The sequence below is a fragment of the Agelaius phoeniceus genome, chromosome 27 (genome assembly GCF_051311805.1).
Source record: "Agelaius phoeniceus isolate bAgePho1 chromosome 27, bAgePho1.hap1, whole genome shotgun sequence".
NCBI classification, from domain to species: domain Eukaryota; kingdom Metazoa; phylum Chordata; class Aves; order Passeriformes; family Icteridae; genus Agelaius; species Agelaius phoeniceus.
Genome location: NC_135291.1, coordinates 5,748,504 through 5,772,730, shown reverse-complemented (window position 1 = coordinate 5,772,730; position 24,227 = coordinate 5,748,504). Strand labels below are relative to the sequence as shown.

At 52.1% G+C, this 24,227-nt stretch overlaps 1 protein-coding gene and 1 long non-coding RNA gene across 12 annotated transcripts in view; one reads left to right on the top strand and one right to left on the bottom strand.

Annotated features, from left to right (window-relative positions):
- The window catches only part of LOC129132039 (uncharacterized), a 286,230-nt gene that overhangs the window by 11,086 nt on the left and 250,917 nt on the right, over window positions 1–24,227 (bottom strand). For 5 of the 11 annotated variants that reach the window (XR_013185404.1, XR_013185410.1, XR_013185407.1 and 2 more), the window contains exon 1: window positions 696–884. The exons of 4 other annotated variants lie outside the window; for them this stretch is intronic. The gene's annotated coding sequence lies outside the window, so the exon portion shown is untranslated. Of the gene's footprint in view, window positions 1–695; window positions 885–24,227 lie in introns of those variants that run through there. 2 more of the 11 variants (XR_013185402.1, XR_013185403.1) reach the window with 1 other exon arrangement.
- Window positions 5,621–14,472, top strand: LOC129132040 (uncharacterized). Its single transcript, XR_013185445.1, has 3 exons — window positions 5,621–5,769; window positions 6,568–6,695; window positions 12,307–14,472. It is a non-coding gene; the product is annotated as an uncharacterized LOC129132040 (long non-coding RNA).

Below are 24,227 nucleotides of genomic sequence, written 5' to 3'. Positions count from 1 at the left end.
CAAAACCAAAGAGGACCCAGTAAGAAAAAATAGTCAATGTGAGAATCTGCTGGGAGATAGGGCCAGTGACTTGTAGAAACGGGAGAAACCATCAGTTTCAGAAAATGTTACTAATTAACACAGACTGCTGCTCAGACAAAGTCCCGCTAAATTCCTGAGCCTCGATAAGAAAAAAGACTTAACAGAGCCACGAATATCATATCGGATGCTATATGGGGGGGAGGGTTTGCATCTTAAGAGAGACATACTTTGAACCTTCCGAGTACCTCAGCCAGTGGGCAAAGGGAGACGGAGATACTGCTGGGGAAATATAAAGGAGCCTGCATTTAAGAGACATCCGAAGGAAATGCGCCACGACCTCTCCCTCTGCTCAGCAATAAAGTCACTTGTACAGGACTCCTCTGTCTCCTCGGGGCACAGAAACCTCCGGCCATGTGAATTTCCCCGCACAGCCCCGGGCACGGGGCAGCCGCCTCTGTCCCAGCCACAGGAACCGGGCCGAGCCAGCGCTGCTCCGGCAGCGGCTCCTGCCGAGGCAGCGGCCGCAAGGAGACCGCGGGCAGCCGCTCCCGCAGCGCCCTCACGCCAGCGGCAACACGCGCCGGACACGGCACAACGAACCCGCCTGAGCCCCCTGCCGCCCCCGAGGCCCGCAGCGAGCCCCGAGCCCCCGCACAACCCAGCGCGCCTCCCACCTGCGTTGCGGCCGCCTCCCAGCTCCGCCGCCGCCTCAGCGCGCTCCGGCCGCTGCCGCCGCTCCCGGGCCCGCACAGACGCTCCGCCAATGGCGCCGCTGACGAGCCACGGCCGCCCTCAGGCCGCCACCGCGGCCCTGCTCCGCCCCGATCCCACCAATCAGCGCGCCAGAACCACGACTGACGGCACCATCGCCCAATCGCAGCCAGGGACAGGCTCTGCACATGGCACAGCCTCGCCCCGCGCTCTCAGGGCCCCCCGGGCTGCGTGAGGGCAGAGCCGGAGATGGGGAACAGCCCTGGAACGGGCCCGGGCCCGAGGGGGATTGAGCTGAAAACACAAACAAACTTCTCCGCACCTCCCGCCACGGCTTTCCCGGCACTGCGGCGCCGGTGGCACCGGCTGAGCGGGAAGCCCTGGAGCCTTACTTCTCCTACCCCTAATTAGGAGCATCAGTGCATCGCTTTGATTTCCCCCAAAATGGAAAACTGCCCCAAACCTTGTAGATTAGTGGGGGAATGGAGAGATTTATGTCAGAAAACTCCCAAAATTTTCTTCCCGAGTCTGGAAAGAAGCGGCCAAACTGAACTGATGTGGAGCCCCCAGCAGCGCCTCTCTGCCGTCCCAGCTGCAGCCCTCGCTGGCTGCTCCAGCCTCAAGGGCAGACCGGGAGCTCTGGGAAGGGGTCTCGGCTCGGGGCGCAGCCCCCGGGGCAGCCCCACGGCCCCCACGGCAGCTCCAAGGCTCCTCCAGCCGGGATGGAACGTGGCACGGGGAGCAGGGGAAGGAACGGGGCTGCCGGAGCCAGGGGAACACGAGGGACACCGGGGGCACTTCACAAGCATTTAATGCAAAAGATAAAATCATAAGGAAGGCAAAAAGAACAGCACCTGCGTCACCATAGCACAGGGCCACACGAGGACATGTCCCACTGGAGTGCGGTGACGCTGGCCAGATGCTGGGCACCCACCAAAGCCGCTCTGTCACTGCCCTCCACAGCCGGACAGAGGAGTCAAAATGTAACCAGGGGTTCAGGAGTTGAGATAAGGACCGGGAGAGATCCCGCATCAAACATCATCATGGGCAAAACATGAGATATGAATTGAATTTTTTGCTAACAAATTCAGAGAAGGACAGTGAAAAGTAAAGGAAAACCCTTCATAACAGTTTCCCCCACTATTCCCTCCTTCCAGCTCTTCCTCCTACTATGACAGTGCTGGAGACAGGGAATGGGGCCGTACTCAGTTCATCTCCCGGTGCTTCTCCCTCTGCTCAGGGACAGGAATCATTTCTCTGCTCAGTACCGGAGTCCCTCCCACAGGAAAGTTCTCCGGGAACTTCTCCAACCTGAGTCCATCCCATGAGGCACAGCCAAGTGCTGCAGCATGGGTCACTGTGCCACGAGTTCAGTCCTTCCAGGACAGGCTGCTCCTGCAGGGCCCTATGGCCATGGGGTGACAGCCCTCTGCTCCGGTGTGGGCTCTTCCGGGGGCTGTGGGGTGATCTCTGTATCCCCGTGAATCTCTGCAGCTGGCACTTCCATCTTTGGAGCCACCAGGAAGATTCCAGCAGCTTCTCTCAGAAACCACACCTGTAGCTGCCCCTCTACCACAACCAGACCAAGTAAACCCCATACAGCTCCAAAAATGGGGCTTCATCTCCAGAAGTTCAATCCCAAAACAGAGATGGAGATGTCCAGAAGCTCAGGTGTGCCTATAAATGAGGCCCCAGGTGAGGGCATCCTCTGCTTTGCTGAGCGCTGCCTGAGGGCTGGGCTGCAGCAAGGGGGGACACCCTCCTCCAGCCGGGATGTCCCGCAAATGGGGCAACCCCCAAAAAATCCCTTGGAACCCTGGGGCTGGGCTGGTCCTGCCAGAATGCCGGGAACCACCAAAACCTCTCTGTCCTTGCCCTCTGCGACTACACAGGGACCGTAAATACAAGGAAATGGCCAGAAAAGCCAAGAAAGATCAGGAGAGATCCCACCCTGAGCACCAGCAGGGGCAAAACAGACCCAGGCAGGGTACAGCGAGAGAATGTATCACCAACCAAATCAGAGCAGGACAAGGAGAAAGGCAGGAAATCTCTCCAACACATTCCTTCCACAAAACAAGGATCACCAGGACCACGGATTACCAGGGCTCTGCTCAATGGGGCTCAATGGGGATCATCCAGCGTGGATCCTCCCATGGTGGATGGAGCTGGAGCAGTGCACAAAGCTCTTCCTGCACTCGGCGCACTCACAGGGCCTCTCCCCGGAGTGGATGTGGCAGTGTGCCCTCAGGTTGGAGCTGCTGCTGAAGCTCTTCCTACAGTCCCCACACTTGTAGGGCTTTTCCCCAGTGGGGATCTTGAGATGTTTGAAGAGGGGGGAGCTCTGGCTGAAGCTCTTCCCACAAAGTTACCTACACTCAAAGGGCCATTCCCCAGCGTGGACCACCTGGTGCTGGATCAGGTTGGAGCTGTACCTGAAGCCCTTCCCACATTCCAAACACTTGTGTGGCTTCTCCCCAGCCTGAAGCTTCTCCACCAGCTCAAAGCTCCAGCTGGATCTCTAGCTGCCTGATCCTCCTGGTGAGGGTGGGGGTGTGTGTGTGTCTTTTCTCCTGATTCTCTGGTTGTCCTAGGGTGACGTTATGATGCTTGTGTCACCAATCTGTGTGTATGTTCTGTTTATGCTGGATATTATATTCTGTGCCTTCAAGACTGGCTCTGAGAGTGAAGGTGGGGAGAAGAAGCAGCACAGAGTTTGTTATCAGCCTGCTCTTGCTCCTCCGCATTCTGCTGGAGCACAGAACTCCACTGTGATGTCTGGGCATGGATGGGGCAGAACATGGTGCTCCTTTGCTTTTTAGTTTAGCTAGCTGAGGCAGAGAAGTTTCCCTGGACTGTTTTTCTTTCCCTTTTCTTGGAACTGTTCAAACCTGCTCCGGACTGGGACCTGGGGAGCACTGAGAGCTTGCACTTTGTGGCCTATGGGGATCTGCTCTGGGCAGCAGCCTTTCCCAGTGCCGGAGGGATTGATAACAGAGCAAGCATTCACAGGAGAGACTTTCTGAATTTGTCATCTCTTCAGAGCGACAAGTGAGTTTTGTCATCTGGTATTGTTCATGTTGTGTGCTGGGGAGTGCTTTGTCTGTAAAATAAACAGGTTCTTTCCACTTCTCTCTGAGGAAATTTTCCCGGATTATTTGGGGGAGGGGGGCATGTGGGTTGGCTTTCTGGGGGGGACCCTTTTGGAGGTTTTCACCCAAATTTGCCCTAAAGCAGGACACTGGTCCAGCGTTCCAGGGATCCCAGGGGGTCTCCCTTATCCAGGCGCTCCCCTCTCTCCAGGCTGCCGGGGGTTCCCCAGCTCCGGGATCGCCCCTCTCCACTCACCCTGTCCCGGGGCTCCCGGCGTTCCCCTCTGCCACTCTCCCGGGTGGGCCCCAAGATTGATGTCGCCTTCCCAGCCCAGCACTGGGCGATCGCCAGGTGAAGCTCTCAAAATATTCCCCAAAGGAGCATTTGCGGCTCAGCTTTGAGGTCCCACAACATCCAAACATCCCCCTCCACAAAATGAAACCCTCCCCGAGATCCTTAACGACACTTGGGGCTCGTTTCTGGAAGCTGCCAGCTCCAAACACCCCCCAGGGAAAATCGCCGCTCGGGGATCCCCCGAGAGGTTTGGGGCGAGCTCCCCCTCCCCGCTCACATGCGGGACGCGAGGCGGGGCCGCCGCTCCCGGGGCCGCGGCGGACAGAGCGAGCGGCGGCCCCCGCGCTCTCCCTACCGCTCCTCCTTTCCCTTCTCCTCTTTCTCTTTTCCTCCTCTTCCACCGCTGCGGCCGCTTCCCTCCTTCCTAATCCTGCCTCTCTCTCCTCTTCTCTCCGGCCCTTCTCTTCCTCGGCACTCCTCCTCCTCCATCCCTTCCCCTGCTCCCCCCGCGCCTGGCACGTACCCTTGGCCCCTCCTTATCCCAACGCCGTCGCTTCCCGTGGGAGGTGCCGGGATGGAGCCGGGGCAGGTCGGGCTGGGGCAGCGCTGGGCTCTGGGCTCGGCCTCCCCAAACAGCCCCGGCGGGGGGCGCAGGTGGGGTCCGGGTGGGGAGCGCTGCGGATCTGCCCGGCAACTGGAGAGTCATCAACGGTCCGCGCTCCCATTGGCTGCAGGTTATATAGCGCATTCTCCGATTGGCTCCTTTTCACGGGTTTATTTTCAGGATAATGATTCTGTGGGGTTTGGGGGCCTTGGGCGCTGTGCGTCGGTATAGAGGGGTCCCAGCGCCTTTTGGGGTTCGCTGGGTGCCCTGTTGGGGTTCAGACTCTCCCGAGGAGTCTTGAGAACGGAGAGAATGGAGGTGACACACGAGTGTCCCCAGTCCCTATAAATCCCGGAGCCGGGATCCCTTCCCAGAGCTCCCATTCTGCCCATGCAGCCTGGAGCAGCCAGGGAGGGCTGCAGCTGGGACGGCAGAGAGGCGCTGCTGGGGCGTCCCACACCAGTTCGGTTTGGCTGGTTCTTTCCAACATGTGGAAAAAACAGTTTTGGGAGTTTTCTGCCAGAAATCTCTCCCACTCGTCCAGAGAGGTTTGGGGTTGTTTTCCTTTTTTGGGGGAAATCAAAGCGATGCACTGATGCTCCTAATTAGGGGTAGCAGTAGTGAGGCTCCAGGGCTTCCCGCTCAGCCGGTGCCACCGGCGCCGCAGTGCCGGGAAAGCCGTGGCGGGAGGTGCGGAGAAGTTTGTTTGTGTTTTCAGCTCAATCCCCCTCGGGCCCGGGCCCGTTCCAGGGCTGTTCCCCATCTCCGGCTCTGCCCTCACGCAGCCCGGGGGGCCCTGAGAGCGCGGGGCGAGGCTGTGCCGTGTGCAGAGCCCGTCCCCGGCTGCGATTGGGCGATGGTGCCGTCAGTCGTGGTTCTGGCGCGCTGATTGGTGGGATCGGGGCGGAGCAGGGCCGCGGTGGCGGCCTGAGGGCGGCCGTGGCTCGTCAGCGGCGCCATTGGCGGAGCGTCTGTGCGGGCCGGGGAGCGGCGGCAGCGGCCGGAGCGCGGTGAGGCGGCGGCGGAGCTGGGAGGCGGCCGCAGCGCAGGTGGGAGGCGCGCTGGGTTGTGCGGGGGCTCGGGGCTCGCTGCGGGCCTCGGGGGCGGCAGGGGGCTCAGGCGGGTTCGTTGTGCCGTGTCCGGCGCGTGTTGCCGCTGGCGTGAGGGCGCTGCGGGAGCGGCTGCCCGCGGTCTCCTTGCGGCCGCTGCCTCGGCAGGAGCCGCTGCCGGAGCAGCGCTGGCTCGGCCCGGTTCCTGTGGCTGGGACAGAGGCGGCTGCCCCGTGCCCGGGGCTGTGCGGGGAAATTCACGTGGCCGGAGGTTTCTGTGCCCCGAGGAGACAGAGGAGTCCTGTACAAGTGACTTTATTGCTGAGCAGAGGGAGAGGCCATGGGGCATTTGTCGTGCGCTCTCTGCCATTGTTGTAGTTCGCAGCCTCCTTTTTATCCTCATTTTCTCGGTCTCATGTCCCTCTCCTTTTGCCCACTGGCTGAGGTACTTGGACGGTTCACACTTCCCGATCCGCCAACTGCATGTCCTCGTTACTGTCACCCCCACTTTTGTAGAACAGCCGATATTTTTGTATTTTTGGCGCTGTTAAGTCTTTACTCTTCTGGAAGTTCAGGAATTCAGCGGGACTTTGTCTGAGCAGCAGTCCATGTTAATTAGTAAAATTTTTTAATTTTTTGAAACTGATGGTTTCTCCCTTCCTTATCTACATGTCCCTGACCCAGTCTCCAGGCAGATTCACTCAGTGAATTTTTCTTTTTCTTTTTCTTTTTCTTTTTCTTTTTCTTTTTCTTTTTCTTTTTCTTTTCTTTTCCTTTTTTTTTTTTTTTCCTTACTAGGTCTTCTTTGGATTTGGGATTATTCTCAGTGTCCTCATTCCTGTCCTTCTGTAGCCGTTTCTGGATCAGGAGGCCTGGCTGCCACTTGCATCCCCTCGCTCAGCTGCTGAGTGAGTTGCACTCTCAAGGTGTGGAGCATGGTAAAAAGATGAGAGTTGCTGTAGCACATCAGAGGAGAAACAGCATTAGTTTAACCCATGGTCTGCCAGGAAACCACAAAACCGTGTCCCATTCCCTCCTTTCCACATTTGGATCAGTGCATGAGCTGCTTTCTTTTTCCTTTGTTACCTGTTTCTCCACTTTTCCATTGTCATCTATTTGCCAACAGAGTTTGAGTCATTTAATTTTCCAGAAACTCCTCCTTTTTCTGCTAACAGATAATCTGATCCCATCCCATGGTGAAATGTTGTGTTCCTCATTTCATTGGATTGGTCAGCAGGAATGTCAGGAGCTGGATCTGTCTGGTTGGTTATTATTTTGAGAACGTCTTCTAATCTAATGATGCCATTTGTAATATATGGTATGGAATAATTCATGCTTATAGAGAGAATGTATTTTATAATACTAATAATATTGTGAAATCCAAATGAGTCTCTGACCACTAGTAGCCCCAGCGACAGATGTCCGCTTCAGAATCCTAAAATTCCTGAAGGCATCAGGACAACAATACCCCCGTTTAATACAGTTTTTTATGCCCAAGGCAGAGGAGTCCCAATTTCTTTTGTAACCCAGCATATGTATGAGTTTCTTTCACTGTGCAAACCTTGACAATTGCTGTTTCCTGAGTAGTGGCAGGCGCTGATTGGCTGATCATGTCAGGGGAAGTCACATATTCAGATGTATCTTTCTGGCAACATCTGTTATCTTAATAGATGGTATCAACTGAGTGATGATCACCCTTGGGTGTTTCCTGATTATTTTGGAGGAAGATGGATCCTACTGGCCTCGTCGAATTATGGGTAAACAGGGGTATTGTTCTGCTGCCTTCAGGAATTTCAAGATTCCGAAGTAGACATCTGTCCCTGGGCTTCTTGTGGTCAGAGACTTGTTTGGATTTCACAATCTTATAAAATACATTCTCTCTTTAAGCACGAATTATTTCATAACATATATTACATTGCTGAATCAGTCAGATTTGCTTTTGCCCCCCTGTTAGGTGCCATGGTGTCAGCAGAAGATATTGAAGCCTTCCTGCTCAGGGCATTTCAGTGCCAGGCTCTTACAAGCACCCACAGCTCCGCGGGTTGAGCTGAGCATGGGGCGGTGACCTGCGCTTTGTCTGATTCCCCTTCCTTCCCTCCCCTGGAACAGGCTGTTGCTTTTAGACACCACTTGTCCTGGTTGCTTCAGAGTACTTTGGAGAGGCTCCAAATCTGATCTTCCCTATTTCCCTGGGGCTGCCCACACTTCTGGGTTCACTTCAGCACAGGCCTTGCCAGACGTCTGACACAGTGGTACAACAGAACTAGCCTATGTATCACCTTTTATAAAATTAATTTCCATTCCCAATTTAGCAATGAAATCCCTTCCCTGTAAATTATAATCACAATTAGGAGTAAATAAAAATTCATGCATTTCAAACCCATCTTCCACATCTTCTAATAGTGATTTAATAAAACCACTTTTCTTGCCGACTTATCCCCTGAAAAATTAGACAGTTTTGGCAATTTTCCCCCCTTGTATCTGAGATTCAGAGTGGATTGAGAGGCCCCTGTGTCCATCAGGGGAGGCCTCCTCTCAATGCAGACCCACCTGAATGTTCTCAAGGGCTCCAGTGTGGAGGGTCCCTGGTGTGATGGGAGCTGTGACAGCCCTGCCAATCCATGTCCATCATGGGGTGGACTTGCTGGTCCTGAGGTTGCTGCTGTCTGTGCTTGCAGTGACCTTGTGCCCTGCAGCTGGAGCCCTGATTCCTTGCCAGGGGCTGTTTGGGTGGGCTGTCCCCTGCCGAGGAGGGCAATGCCTCTGCCGGGTGCTTGTGGCCGAGCCCGTGCCCTGGGTGCTGGGGCCCCCTTGGGCCCTGGGGTTGATCCCTCAGGGGCTGTAGGAACTCTGCCCTGGCCTTTGCCTTCAGCTTGGCCTTTTGCTGCTCCCTTCTTGCATTCACCTGCTGGGCCTTTGTGCCCAAGTGGTTCAGGGCCTTCTTCTGCCCCTCCTGCAGCCCCCCTCGGTGCCTGTGGGTGCTCATTCTCTGAGAGCTGCTGAGCTTTCTGCAAAATCATTCGCTTCTCCAGTGATCCCAACAAAACCTTTAAAAGAAAATCTCAGTCCTTCCATGTATAATCCACATTTCCCAGGTGTTCCTTGCTCCTCGTCCCTGTGCTCAGGGTGCCCTCCCCAGCCCGTATCCCAGAGCCGGTCCCTGTCCTGCCGCAGTGTCCAAAGGCGCCCCCCGGCGGGCAGGGCCGGCAGCTCCACGGGGCCGGGCAGCGGCCGGGGCGTCCCGCAGCCTCCTGGGGGCCGGGGGCCACTGCCGGCCCTGCCCGGGGCTGGTGGGGTCAGGCAGCGCCCGGCGCTGAGCCCCGGCTGCCCCACAGCCCCGGCCCGGCCCCGCAGCTCCCCCCAGGCCCCCAGCCCGTGCTCCCGGTCCCGCACCTCTGCGCCCGCTGCTGCCGCTGCCCCCCACAGAGAAACCCCCTGAAACCCTGACCTCCTTGTTTTCCTCTCCTGGAAACCGGGGATACAAATGATCTGAATCAGTAGTTTTGAGGCTAAGACCCTGCTGAAAAACATCCCTATCCTCAGTATTTTTCTCTTCCTCCCCTTTTCCATCATCTTTTTTCTTACCACATAGATTCCTCCTGCTGCTTCCTTCCTTAACCCTATTCCTGCACACTCCCCTTCACCCAATCCCTTCCCAGCACACCAACACCATCCATCCCCTGTTGTCCATATCATTTCTCAACTTTCCCTTATTGCCCCCCTGGGTGTCCATGTCCTTAATTACCTCTGGGGGAATGTGCAAACTACCTCAACCTTCTCCCAAGGGACCCTTCAGAGATATTTTGGGATCATCATCCCTTTGGCACAGGACCCCTTCCTGGCTTTCCCTTTTCTACCCTCCATGGGTGCCCTGCCATGTTCACTCCCCAAAGATCCCAGTGCACTCACTGATGAGATTTTCAGTGCTCTCTCCCTGCTGACTCTTCACAGCCCCCCCTGATGTGTCACTCGTCTGTCTCCTGGTCACTCTCAGGTACCCAATCAGTCCCCGGTGCTGCCACCCCCAAGGGGGCCGATCACCCAAACTGGGTGAGGCACCTTCAGCTGCACTCACTGCCCGCTGCCCCAGACGGTGGATAGAATTCCAGACGAGTCCCAAGGTGTGTGGAAAATTTGACATCATCAAAGGTTTCTGTCCCCAAAGCAGACAGAGGAGTCCTGTAAAAGTAATTTCATTCCTCAAAATAGGGAGAGCCATGGGACATTTCCCACAGGGTCTCTCCATTTTTTGGAGGATACAGCTTCCTTTTCATCCTTATTTTCCTGACCACATCTCCCTCTCCCTTTCCCCACTGGCTGAAGTACTTAAGAGCTACAGTTTTTCCCAATCCACCTACTATATACTCCCGCTTTATATGCTCCCCAGTTTTGTATAGCAAATGATATTCATGTCTCTGTGAAGTTGTCACGATCCGTCCTTACAAACAGGTTTCTTGATGGTTCTTAGGGTGATATCAGGGTGCAAAATCCGACATGGCACAGGGGATTTGCAGTAATAATCAACAAGTGCAACTTTATTGAAATAACCACAGCAGAAATGCGTTGGGGAGGGAACCTGGGAAAAAAGGAGAAAATAAGGGAAAAGAGGGAGGAAGAAGAGGAGTGGGTTATAGCTACCAAATGTGGTACTGCGTTGTCCTTCAGGGTCCAGCCGATGGAGTCTGCCATGTCACGTCCAGGGAGATCTCGGAGGCACAGTTCATCTGGACCCCAATTATACTCTTTTTCATTGGGGGAAGGGGGAATAAATTCCGTAACCAAAACAAAGGTCTTCAGTGGGGAAGCATAGCACTTAAAAGGGGTGTACACAAAGTCCAAGCTAGGCAGTAGGTGAGAGCCATTGTTTTTGTGGTCCACTGCCTACACCTGCAACATCCATCTTGCTTTGGGCAGCTTTCCTTCCCCCACCCCCACTGCACATCTCCCCCGAATTGGGGGTTTCAGTCCCAGTCTCTGGAAGAAGGTGAGAGGGGGCCTTCTCACATAAGGATTTCATGTCTCAGTCCCTTGATGAAGAGGCTTCTTACATCTCTACTTGTCTGTCAGGATGGTTAAGGATGGGCGAGAGGGGTCTTCTCTTGGAGGAGGGACCACCCCGAAGCTCAAACCAGCCAGGCCGAGAGGTGGGGAGGATTCCAGAGCTATTGTGCAAAAAGGGCAGGGTGCCCTGCGAGCTCAGTGTAGCATATAGCAAACAACACCTGTGGAAAAAAGTAAGCTAGCAATACTTTCAGGCCTCAGGCACATCACATTCCCCCCACACTGGTTCAGCAAAGAGGGGTTTTAATTTTGTGGTGTTCTCTCTCCATGGCAATCGTGAGGCAGATGAAGGATATTTCTGACAGACTCTCACAGAAGTCTTTGTTGTTCTTCTCGAAGTTCATGAATTTAGCAGGACCTTGGCTGAGCAGCAGTCTGTGTCATCAATTAATAACATTTTCTGAAACTGATGGCTTCTCCTGTCACTTCCTTATCTACAAGTCGCTGGCTCTATCTCTGAGCAGATTCACAGCATCTGTTTGTAAAGGCACTTTCCTCTTCTTCCTTTCATGGGGATCCCGCGTTTGTGGGATATCCCCCCTGGAGCAGGGTGTCCCCCCTTGCTGCAGCCCCAGCCCTCAGGCAGCGCTCAGCCAATCAGAGCGGGCAGCACTGATGACTCAGCAGTTGCCAGGCAGACCCGCAGCTCCCAGCGTTCCCCACCTGCGCCCAGCGCCCCCCTCGGCCCCAGCGCCCCCCGCGAGTGGAATTTGGGGAGGTGGGAGTGGGGCAGCGCCAAGGCCGGGCCCCCCCGCTCTGTCCTGGCAGGAGCGGCTGCAGTGGGGACCGAATGCGGGCGGGAGCGGCCGGGAGCCCAGCGCTGCCCCAGCCCGACCTGCCCCAGCTCCATCCCTGCCCCTGCCGTGGGATGCTGTGGGTTTGGGGGCAAGAGGGAGCCGGCAGCGGGTGCTGGGCCTGGGGCAGGAGGAGAAGGGAAGGAGAAGCAGGGTTGAAGAACAAAATGGTGAAACGCTGCACGTGGGAGGAGAGGGTGGGATTGTGCAGGAGAAGGAGGAATAGCAGAAGGAAGAGGAGTGTGAGGAAGAGCAGGGACACAGAAGGAGGAGGAGGAGCAGGAACAGGAGGCATCACAGGGTTCCACCTCTCCCTGTATCTGCAGCCTCCTCCCCAGCCCCAGGAGCATTGCACCCCCACGGGCAGCTCCCTGGGGAAGGGGGATCTACGATTTTCATGGTGGTGAATCTTGGTGTTTCTGAGATTTATTGGGCTAAATATTGGTACTTTGATGTTTTGCAGAGGCTGAATCTTTATATTTTGGAGGGGCTTCTGGCTGAATCTTGATGTTTGGCAGCTATTGATCTGTGCTATGATGCTTGCAGGATTTTTGTGCTGAATCTTGGTGTTTTGGCAGTTCTTACAGACGCAATATCCCCAATGACTTCCTGAGATGAACTCAGGCAAGGAGCAACCCCCAGTTCAAGGTGCTCTCATTTTTGTTTTTTTTTCCCAAACCAGGATTTTTCATTCCGAGGCTGTGGCCAGATGGAGGAGGAGGAAAATCCCTGGAGACGCCACACAAGGAGGGGCTGCAAGGAGGAAAGAGCCCCCCTGAGCCAGGAAGGCAGCCGGAGATCCAGCCGGAGCTCAGAGCTGGTGGAGAAGCCTCTTGGCAGGGAGAAGCCACACAAGTGCTTGGAATGTGGGAAGGGCTTCAGCCACAGCTCCAACCTGAGGAAACACGAAAGGATCCACACTGGGGAAAAGCCCTATGAGTGTGTGGAATGTGGGAAGAGCTTAAGCTAGAGCTTCCACCTGAGGGAACACCAGAGAATCCACACTGGGGAAAAGCCCTTTGAGTGTGGGGAATGTGGGAAGATCTCTGGTCTGATCTTCTCTCCAGGAAGATCTCTGGTCTGATCCTGCACCAGGTGATCCACACTGGCAAACAGCCTTATGAATGCTTGGAGTGTGGGAAGAGCTTTGGGTGGAGCTATGCCCTGAGAAGCCACCACTGGCGCATCCACACTGGGGAGAGGCCCTACGAGTGTCCTGAGTGTGGGAAAAGGTTTCAGTCCAGCTCCAATCTCCTCGTACATCAGCAGATTCACACAGATGAGAGGCCCTTCCGCTGCCCTGAGTGCGGGAAGGGCTTCAAGTGCAACTCATACCTCATCCTGCACCAGCGCATCCACACTGGGGAGAGGGCCTACGAGTGTCCCCAGTGTGGGAAGAGGTTTCAAAGGAGCTCTGATCTCCTTGTACATGAGTGGATTCACACAGAGGAGAGGCCCTTCCATGCCCTGACTGCAGGAAAGGCTTCAAGCACAACTCTATCCTCATCAAGCACCGGCACATCCACACTGGGGAGAGGCCCTACGAGTGTGAGGAGTGTGGGAAGAGTTTCTCCAGCGGTTCTAACTTGACCCAACACCAATGGAGGTGCCACTAAGGGAAGCCCTGTGAGTGCCCCAAGTGCCGAAAGAGCTTCGTGCACAGCTCCAGCTCCATTCCTCATGGGAGGATCCACACTGGATGATCCTCAGTGACCCTCGTTGGGGAGAACCATGGTGATCCATGGTCCTGGTGATCTGTGTTTGGAAGACACCTGGCTGGGAGGCTCCACATCTTCCTGGCTCCCATGGGCACCTGGATGAATGCAGGGGCAGGAACATCCATTGGGACACAGACCAACAATGTAAATTTCTTGGGGACAGTGGATTTGTCGACTTTCAATCCCAGAAAATCTTTTGCGTTCAGTCATATTTTCTGGTGGCATCAAGGAATACTGAATGGTCTTGGAGGTTGTTAGGTAATATGGAGGGGGAGCAGCACTGGAGACAAAAGCCACTCACCCCGATGTTCATGTTGCAATGGGGCTCATTTTTTCCCAAGTCCTCTCTTATAAAGGGCATTGAAAGATCCTGTCTGGATGCCCTCATTGGTTTGAACTCCACACCCTTATGGGTCCTGGCCAGTGAGATGCCTGCAGCCTTGGGAGATATGTGATTGGGCGAGGCCCTTGTCAATCATGGTAACATCTCACCCTTCTTGTCTTTATAAATTTTTGTGAAGTGCTCTCTGTCATCCATCTGCAAGTGCCCTTTGCAAACAGGGCAACAGAAAACAGCATGGATCTAATTTACACTGGAGCTGCAGCATTCACTTCCAGAACCTGTTGGGGGAACTCAGGCCACAGGCATAATGCTTATTGGTTACAAATTACAACTTATCTCTACAAGCAGAAAGCTATTTAACCCTTAACACATTTAACCCTTAGAGAAAAACCCAACTATTAAAAAACAAGCTGTAACCCCGTTATCCCTTGGAGAAAAAAACAATTCCCAGAAAACAGAAAACAGTTTTTTAAACAGGAAAACAGTTTATAAACATGAGAAAAAATTTGTAAACAAATCAAGTCCTTATATGAACTGTGCATGAGGTGGGTGATCATTTGTGATGTACTATTTTGCTGAGGGGACATAGGGATGCCATCTGTGATTTTCAGTGTCCATTGAAATATATTTTAGGCAGTTGAATATCATAGGGTTATTGTACTGTTGTATTATTTATTGTAAAACATGAGAGAACATGATACTACTTAAAATTCATTGTGGGGGTGTACTTTCCCCCCAACTTTTTTCCCCTTTTTTCTTTGTATAATAAATAAAAATAGGAACACAACATGGAATTTGAATACTATTACTTAGGGAGTTACTGAGGGGGGTCTCTTTTTCACTATCAGGGCTTGAAAAAACCTCTTCCAGATGAGGCTTTCTCATTTATCTCAATGGAAGAAAGGTTTAACTTCTGCAAAGTTTCATCTAGGTTTAATAATATATTTTTCTTTACCAGCCAGGTACATGGCTTGATCAGCACAATAACCTTGGTTGGGAGATGTTTTCTGTATATATATATTTAAAAACAAGCTTTTATTAATATCTAGTGCAAGAAGAATTTTTAGCATGAATAACAGTGCAATCAATATACTTTTCCCCCTTTGTTAGAAGTTAGAAATTTTTTTATTGACTTTAATAGATTACTTTTAACGTTTAAAATGATGACAAGTGTCAGAATTTCAGTTCAAAAACTTTGCAAATGAAATTTGCTTATGATAAATTGATGTTCTATTCTTTGAATCTTACCCATACATCTTGAAGCAATGCAAGAATAGTTACTAGGAGTACTAAGAAAAGACATGTTAACACACATACTCGAGTTTCTTTAGGACACAGTAGTACCTGCCTAAGACAGAACTGTAATATTTTCCAAATAACTTTAGCAGAACTAGCCATCACAGGTTAATCCATTTTGGTTTTAGCAGATGCAAACAATAATTATAAGTATTGTACTATGAACTCTAAGGCAGATTTTACAAACAGTTGTACATTTTTGTAACTCTTGTGTGATAACCCTTCAATATTTTTACTCTTGGCATATGTTATTAGTTTATTAGGGTCTTTAGAATATGAAAACCTTGATATATATCAGGAGGTAAGGTGGTTGTGAGGCTCTTGAGAGGTGGAAACTTGGTGTTTGTTTGTTTGCCTTCTCATCATCCATTTGCAGGGAAAAGCTGGCTTCTCACTGGACTAGGTGAGAGGGTGTGTTGATTTCAGCTGCTGTGAAACAGTTATCTCATGCATCCGGCCCCATCTCTTCAGGCAGACTCCAGTGTTTCTGCTTTCACAGCACCAAACCTTTGCATGCTTCTTTCCACCTTTTTTAGCCAGGCCGGATCCTCTCAGGTGGCTTTTCCCATGCTCTCCTTCTGGGAGTGAGGTTTGCAGGAGCTCCTGGTGGTGCCATTCCCAGCCCTGCCCTGGAGGCAGGGTTGGAGGCAGGGCCATTCCCACTGGAGGCACGTCTGTGTTCCACGGAGGCTGCCTTGGGTGCAGGGCCCTGCCCCTGTTGCAGGCGGGATTGGGGGTGTAGGCTCATCCTCTGATGCAGGCATGGCCAGGCTCCATGGAGGCACGGCTCTGGAGCGAGCCCGCTCGGTCTCTGTAGGGGACAGTCTTGACATTTCCATGGTGATGGGAGGTGCTGGCAGTCCCGTTGCAGATGGTGGGGTGGTGGTCTCAGCAGCCACATGGCACGGTGTAATAGCTGCGGAATTCGCCTTTATCCCAAGCAGCAGCGCATCTGCCTGGGTCAGCGATATAGTGGCCCAAGGTGGCTGCATAGTGATTACAGCAGTCCAGAGTGGACATGGGGCATTTCGGAGCTGCCAGGGCCAGGCCACCATCTCTCCACGTGGCTGAATTGTGCAGTGTGTCCTGCCAGCTCCCTGGGCAGTATTGGCATTCACGGCACGGGCAGCCCTCGGATTGTCTCTGTTTGCTGGGATTCCCCCACTCCTCAGGGCTGTGCCACTCCCCACCGTCACTCTGCAGCAGTTCTTGCAGTGGCCAGGGCCCGCCAGCTCCCTGGGCAGTGCCAGCTCCTGCGCGGGGTTGCACAAAGAAACTGCTGCCCTTCCCCCTTTGCCTGTCATATTCCAACTGTTTTAACTAGTCCATAACAATTGTCCAAGGCTTTATAGCACTGATGGCTGTGTTCTCACCATTAGAGGCTGCCGCAAATATATATTGTCCAACCCCCTCCCAAAAGGGTAATTTTAAAGTGGTCTCTTTGGACACATTTAGTTCATGTCTCTCACACCACGTGAAAAGGGCTTGCAGAGCCCATTCCTGGTAATAAATCCTTCTTTTTAACAAAAAGAACATCCATGCCTTCAGGATGGGATATTCTGGTGTTGAAGTCCAGGCTCCCATGGTCTCAGTAATGATTCTAGTCCACAAAAACAGAATTTGAAGCCACATAGCACTTTTTGCTGTCTGCCCAGCGAAGTCCCAGTTACTGTGACAGCTCTCTTGCCAACAACCCAGCTTTCACGCTGTATTTATTCTGGTTCCACACTGATCCAGCTCTACACTGTTTATTCCAGTTCCACACTGATCGAGCTCTAAGCTATTTGTTCCCGTTGGTTCTACACTGATCCAGCTCTCTATCATTAATTCTGGTTCTAGACTGATCTACACCCTATTGTATTCTGATTCCAGCACTAATGTCCAGCTCTGACGCTGTAATAATCCTGGTTCTAAACACTGTACCGGCTCTTAAGCCTTTGCTCTGTGCCAGGCTATGGCTGCTGAGTCCTCATCATGTCGGGGTCACCACATGTTAGGTCATGTTGTGGGGTGGAGCGGTGCAGGAGAAAAAGACCACTCACCCCCAGGTTCATGAGCAACAGAGCTTGTTTATTCCCAAGCCCTCCCTTATAAAGAGCATTTGAAAGACTCATTGATTTGAACTCCACGCCCCTTCGGGTCCTGGCCAGTGAGATGCCTGCAGCCTTGGAAGATACGTGATTGGGTGAGGCCCCTGTCAATCACTGTAACAGGAGGTCTTTTCCAACCTCAGTGATTCCACAATTTTGATTTCCTAATGCCCAAGAGTGTCTTTCGCAGCCAAATGGTGATGAACTGGGGCAAAGACCAAGATTTTGAAGACAAAAGTGGGTCTACCACAAGCCATTTAGAAGCCCCAAAATTGGCAGAAAGCATCAGGATTCTCCCAAAAAAAGGGGTAATTTCTGCCCATAAACTGAGGGAGAAATTCTCCAGAGCCATTTATGACCTACCAAAACTGGTGGAAAGCAGCAGGATCTTCCCTAATACAGGCTCCCGACATCCTTCCCTGTGGGGCCCCACTCCAACATCAGAGCCCGGTGTCTCCTCCTTTCCAGTAACTCATCTCTCAGGAAGGTGCCCCAAAATCTCAGTAACCATATTGCCCCGAGCGCTTCATCCCAGTATGCGGCTGTCTCATTCCAGACCACATCTTGGCCATCCTCCCTCTCCCAAACACAGCCCCATTCTTGGGGGAGCAGAGCCGCTGCTGGGAGCATCAGTGTGTGCAGGGGATCCTTTATCCGCCTCATGCAGCTCCAAGCTCTTGAGGGCAAAATCCTGGTTTCTAGGGCTGTCCCCCTCCCCAAATTGGTCATGTTTAGTACCCAAGTGCAGCAAGTCCGTGCCCTGTGGCAGCAGCTGGAGCCGAGACAACCCTGGGAGCTGCACTAATTCCCGGCTGTGCTCAGGAGGCACTGAGGTGAGTTTGTAAAGAACTGCCGCCCTGCAGCCCTCTCTGAGCACAAGAAGGCTTTTTAGTGCCTGGGATCAATTTTCTGGGGTTTCTGGGCTCCTGGGCCCAAGGTGGCAGCAGCAGGTCCTGCAGGGCCTGGCCCACGGGGGCAGCAGAGTTTGAAAACTTTGCAGCCACCCCAGCACAGTGCCTGAGGGCTGAGTGGAGCTGGTTGGGAACAACCCCTGGTGCCCAAGGGCTGAGCGGAGCTGGTTGGGAACACACAGTTCATCTCTACCACTCTAAGCCACTTCCCCTTCTCTGGCTATTGCCACCGTTCAGCCCCAGCATGGTCCCGCGGAGTCACCGCTCATCACGCGGCTTGAGGGGCTCAATCTGGGCCGTGCCCCGCCCGTCCTTTGCTGCACCTCCTTCAGTGACACAGGGCGGCCGAGAGCCCTTGGGACAGCTCCAGAAGGCCCAGCTCCCCCTGGCTTCAGCTCTTCCAGTGACACGAAGCAGCCAAGACCCTCAGTGCTGCCCTGATGAGCCCTCAGTGTCGCTCTTTTAGTGTTGGGCAGTGGCCACGCTGGCATGGATTTTTTGTTATTTTTTATTCTATTCTCTACTGCTCCTGCTTCTCGCTGCTCTTGGTGCAACTCTTCTGTGACACAGGTGGTGGGGAACACACAGTGCGGCTTTTTTCTTGTATTATATGCTGTTCTCTATGTTTAATTCTATTCACACTGTTACAGATGAGCAATATAATAGTTGGCTCTAAACAATTAAGAGATAGATATTATATGGAAATTAAGAGATAGATATTATGTGGATGTATAGTTATGTTATGGTAGTATGTCTCCATAGTCCTCTTTCCCTTCCCCCTTGCAATAGCCTCAGTAGTCAGGGCATTTAGAGAAGGCTGGCTATTACCAAGAGGCGCAGCGTAACAACACCTGATCTCCAGTCTAGATGTAAGAAGGAAATCTCCAACAATGGACGGCAGAGAAGGAGTTGACTGACAAAACTTTGGGAGGGGCTAAGGATATAAAAGGCAGAGCATATAAAAGATATAAGGATATAAAAGGTATCCATGTTGTAGAAGAGCGGGGGGGGGGGGGGGGGGGGGGGGGGGCACTCCCACACAGCACTGTAGTCCCAGTGCTGTAATTTTTTTCTTATTTAGTCTTTTGGTTGTATTATTTGTTAAGGTTTAATAAACCTTTAAAAATTTTAAGTGAGCAATTGTTTCTCACAACACCTCCCACAGCCTCGGCGCTGCCTTTCTGGTCACACCCAACAGTGCCCATCCTGCGATGCAAATCTTCAGTGACACTGGGTGCTGGGGACACCCCGGTGCAGTTTTTTATTCCATTTTACTCGATTCTCTGTATTTTATTCTATTCACCCTCTGCCTGTGCTTCAGTGCAGCTCTTTCAGATGCGGGCAGGGGAGATGCCCTTCATGTGGCTCTTTAATTGCACTTTAGTCTCTTCTCTCTGGTTTAGTCTCTTCTTTCGTTCCCACGTCACCCGTCTCATGGAGCAACTTCTTCAGGGACTTGGGGCAGCAGAAACCTCTCGGGGTGGCTCCAAAAGGTCCCACCTATCGCTGCCCCCAAGGTATCCCCACTGCTCCCCCCAAGGTCTCCCCACTGCTCCATGGGGATTGGACACCACAGGTGGCCCTCACCCCTTCTTCTTCCTCTTCTTAGTCCGGATGGGATCGAGTCCCTGCCGCTGCCTGGCTCCTTCTGCCACTCCTGCCCAGCACGAACCGGCGTTGCCACTAATGGGGCTGGAGTGTGACTGCTCTGCACCTCAGGGCTGAGCTGAGGAGTGACTGCACGGGTGGGAAGGGACCCTCACTGGACAGGGCAGGGACTGACCCTATGTACAGATCTCACACCCTGGAGCAGGGCAAGTATTCCTGTCCCTGAGGGGGAAACAGTGGCATGAACCGACCGTAACTCCCATCCCATCTCCCTGCACTGCTGGGCAGAGGAGGGAGGGAACTGGCGGTGGTGTTGAATTTTTACATTCATCATTACAAAGCAGAGTCACAAGTGAAGCTCCACTTGAGTTGTTAAAACCTAAGATCATGGACAAAGACTCTCTAATCAAAGTTAGAAAGTGGTGTGTTTATTACCACTGGTGGGCAGCACAGGGGTCATCCCTGAAAGGTGTGACCGTGCTGGACAAAGTTCTTTACCCTCTATTTCTTTCCTGATATCTTACATACAATACATATGCATAACTCCAGCACCTCCCATCCTCACTCTGTATTAAAATGAGGTTATTAGTCCTTCACACGTGTGCAATTCTTCTCTTGAATTGGGTTGGTGGTGTCGAATTGGGTCAGTGGTTTTAAGGAATGAAGTCAGGAGTGTATTCATCAGGTCTCTGTGACCCTTTGGCATGATCCAAGGACCCCTGCTTTGTGGTTGATTACATAAAGCCCAGGTGCTAATCATTGTACTACTGGTTTCAATATGTTCTTATAACGGTTCACTTACTCCACTTCCTTCTACAAACAAGCTCATAATAGAAAGCAATATAACTATCAGCTCTAGCTTAAGCATCTAATAATCATTCCCTATCATCTACCTACCTAACTTCAATCCTGATCACTATGAATTGCCTCTAATCCTCAACTGAAATCTTAATTTTTTGAAATCATGCTTTGTGCTTTCAGCTTCAAACAAGGGAATCCAACATGGGCGCTGGGACTTCCCTAATGTCAAGATGTTACTTGATACTCGACACTTTAGTTTTGGCAATAAGAGGCCCTTCAGCAGCAATGTCTCTCCCAACCGCTGGTTTCTGGCTCAGATGCAGCTTGGAACTTGGATAAGAAACCCAAAGTCGCAGGAGAAGTAGCTCCGCAATTATTTTTTCCATTGTTATTTTTATTTTGAAGATCATATATATTTAACTTTTTCTTCTTCTATAATGCCATGTTTATTCTCTATTTCTATTTCCCAATAAGATCCCAATTGCCCCTAACATGGTCCCAGTTTCTCCCAGTCAGGCCCTGTATGGTTCCTTCCAATCTCAGTCCCTCCCAGTAGGAGTCCAGTGTGGCCCCAGTCACTTCCAGTATGAGCCCAATCACTCCCAGTCACTCCTAGAAGGTCATTTGCCCACATCATGGTCCCAGTTGGTCCAAGGATGATCCCAGTGTGAGTCCAGTCACCCCCAGGATGATCTTATCTGAGTAATGTCCAGACACTCCCAGTACTATGCCAGTCACTCCAAGTATGACCCTGTCAGTCCCAGTATGATTCCAGTATGACTCCAGCATGGACCAGCTGCTCCCAATATGATGCCAGCTGCCTCCTGCATTATTCCAATTGTGCTTTTTCACCACTACTATGGTTCCAGTCATCCCCAGTATGATTCCAGTCAGTCCCAGTATGATTCCAATCACACCCAGTATATCCCAGAAACACCCAGTTGCCCTCAGCATGCTCTCAGTACCCCTCAATGTGGTCCCAGTATGATCCTTGGTGCCCCAAATCTTGTTCTGCTTGGTCCCAGTCCAGGTCTCAGTGTATCCTGGTGCCCCAGTCTGCCCCAGTCCATCCCAGCCTGTCACATTCTGTCCTGGTCCCTTCCTGGCAGTGGCTGCAGCCCCTCCCCATGGCCTCAGGCCTGGCCAAACCCCCCCAGCCTGTCCCCATGCTGATTTTTACGGGGTCGTGTATGCCCCGGCCCCCTGTCACTGCCCTCCTCTGGCTGTTCTCAGTGTTTCCAATAAAACTTCTCAGTTTGCCCCGGTCTCAATTTTTGGGAGGCATTGGGGAGGGACTCTGGGGGGCAGTGATCAGGAGGGCTGTGACTGGCGGGGGCAGAAACAACCACAGGATGAATTGGGAATGGACAACCCCCCTGTGTCCCCCCCCACGTCACCCCACTCTGGGATGGCATTGGGAGGCACCTGAACCCCAGCACAGAATGCAGTGAACCCCAAAAGTTGCCAGGACTCTCCTAAACAGGCGGGATGAGGAAGGAGGGGGAGTCTGAGGTGCAGTGTAGGAGGAGCCGGGGAGGAGGAACAGGAGGAAGAGGAATGAGACAGGAAGAGGAGGAGCAAGAAAAGGAGGAGCAGCGAGGAAGTGCGGGGGTCACCGCCTGCTCTGTCCACTGCGTATCTGGGAGCATTGTCCCCCCGCCTCACCCATGTGAGCGGAGAGGGGGAGGTCACCCCAAATGTCTTGGGTGGTCCCCGAGCACCATTTTTCCTTGGGGGGTGTAGCTCTGTCTTAGGTTGAAAATGCAAGATATGGCTGGGGGTATGTATTCTGTTGCCATCTGTTAGAGGTGGGGCAGTTATCTTTATCTCTTCCACAACCAATCCTCCCTCCAGGAAATATCTTCTGTTAAGGGGCCACTGAGTCTCACTGCATGACTGATGAAATTTCATCATCCCATTGTGAGATGCTCTGCCCAGAGGGAAGAGCCAAGCATTCCTACCTGGATATCATCTGAGATTTGGAACACCAGAGACAGCCTTTTCCATTGGATTCCCAAAGGAGCCACTTTCTTTTCCACTGGATTCTCAGAGGAAGACCAGGCCCATCCACACCACCACTGGACCTTCAGAGGGAGACTCCACCCTTCTACAGGATCATGGCTTCAACAAAACCACACCTGTCACTCCAGGTGCACTGCAGTCACCATTAAATAGGACTGGTACCACCACCCTGACCCACTGTGTGTCAGGTTGTATTCTGATTGTCAGTGGGGTTTTGCATTATTTTATTTTTATTTTTCCCTTATAAAGAACTGTTATTTCTACTCCCATATCTTTGCCTGAGAGGCCCTTAATTTCAAAATTTGAATAATTCAGAGGGAGGGGGTTTAAGTTCTCTATTTCAAGGGAGACTCCTGCCTTCCTTAGCAGGCACCTGTCTTTTCAAACCAAGACAGATTTTGGTGCCCAACATGAGGCTTAAGGGCATTGAGAGAAAAATGGAATAACAGTTCTTAAATAACCTAATTTTTGTGCGCTGGACATGGAAATCTCTTTAGGTGTCACCATGTGGTCTAGCTTACCCTGGTTTGGGTGGCATGTCATCATGGCTACGTTTTTCCCATTTGCAGGCCCTTATCTAAACATGGATCCTATAACTAGGGCTACTGTGGCTGTTACCCACCTTGTTTTATAGGTTAAGAAGGTGAGGAATTAATGGATTTTTTACTTCCTCTCGGGTTTGCTGTCTGCTCTCTGCCCAAGATGCGGGATGGTTCTGTCGCAGCCCGTGCTCTGAAGAATGAGTCTGGACTCTTCACTTTTTCGGTCTTCAGGTTGTTTATTATTTCTTATCTACAAAATATTCTTTCTGCCCAGCAGAGGTCTGCTCAGCAGGGCAGCCACAAGCACTCTGACCGCCCCCAAGGTGGTGTCGTCTTTTTATACTACAAACTATGTATAACATATTTACTTTTAATTCCCAATACCTATCACCTATGTTAGACAGTGCACTTCTACTCTAAACCAATCCCCAAGTGCCAACACCACAGCAGAAAACGGAGAGCAAGAAGAAGAAAGAAGGACTAGACACACCCTGATTCCTCCATCTTGTCCCCATAACCCCTATACCAAAAATCCTAAAATCTACATTTTCACCCTGTGAACACCTTGTTATTACACCATTCAAACCTGTGTGGCTTTCACATCCCCATGCCAAGCTGGCAATTCGTTGGAAGGATCAAAATCAAGCCACCAGCTGTTCCAGGCAGCATGCCAGGGTCTCCGAGCCCCCTGACGGGGTCCTCAGCAACTCTGGACATCTGGAGGGATGTGCTAAGTTCCCACAACTTCCTCTGGAAGTTAAGGTTAGATTCTCATAAATTCAGAGCTATCACACACTAACTGTATGTTTTTGGGGTCACTTTAATAATGATACCTACTGTGGGGGAAATTTTCTCCCAACCCTTCAACCATCTCTTTGGGTCTACCCCACCAGTTTTTGAAGGATTCAAATCCTCTCTAAATGCTAATGATATCATATAGTGGCTGGTGTTGCTGATATGCCTCTTAAGCCTGTTCTATTTAGCATTCAGAGATAAAAGAAGATTTACCTGGATAACCACTCTGATATCTACCCTGGAGAACAAGGATGCTGCCCCAGAACCTGACATGCCCCTAGAAACTAAGGATGCTGCTGCACAGCCTGACCTTGTCCCAGAGACTAGGGAGGCTGCCATAAAACCTGACACTACCCCACAGCCCACCTCAGAAATAAACCACCTGGATTGGGTGGGGGTTCTGGTAAAGGAAATAGGCCAGATGCTGAAGGAGTACATGTCCCCAGCTGCTGAGAAGCTCTCCCCCTGCCTTGAAGA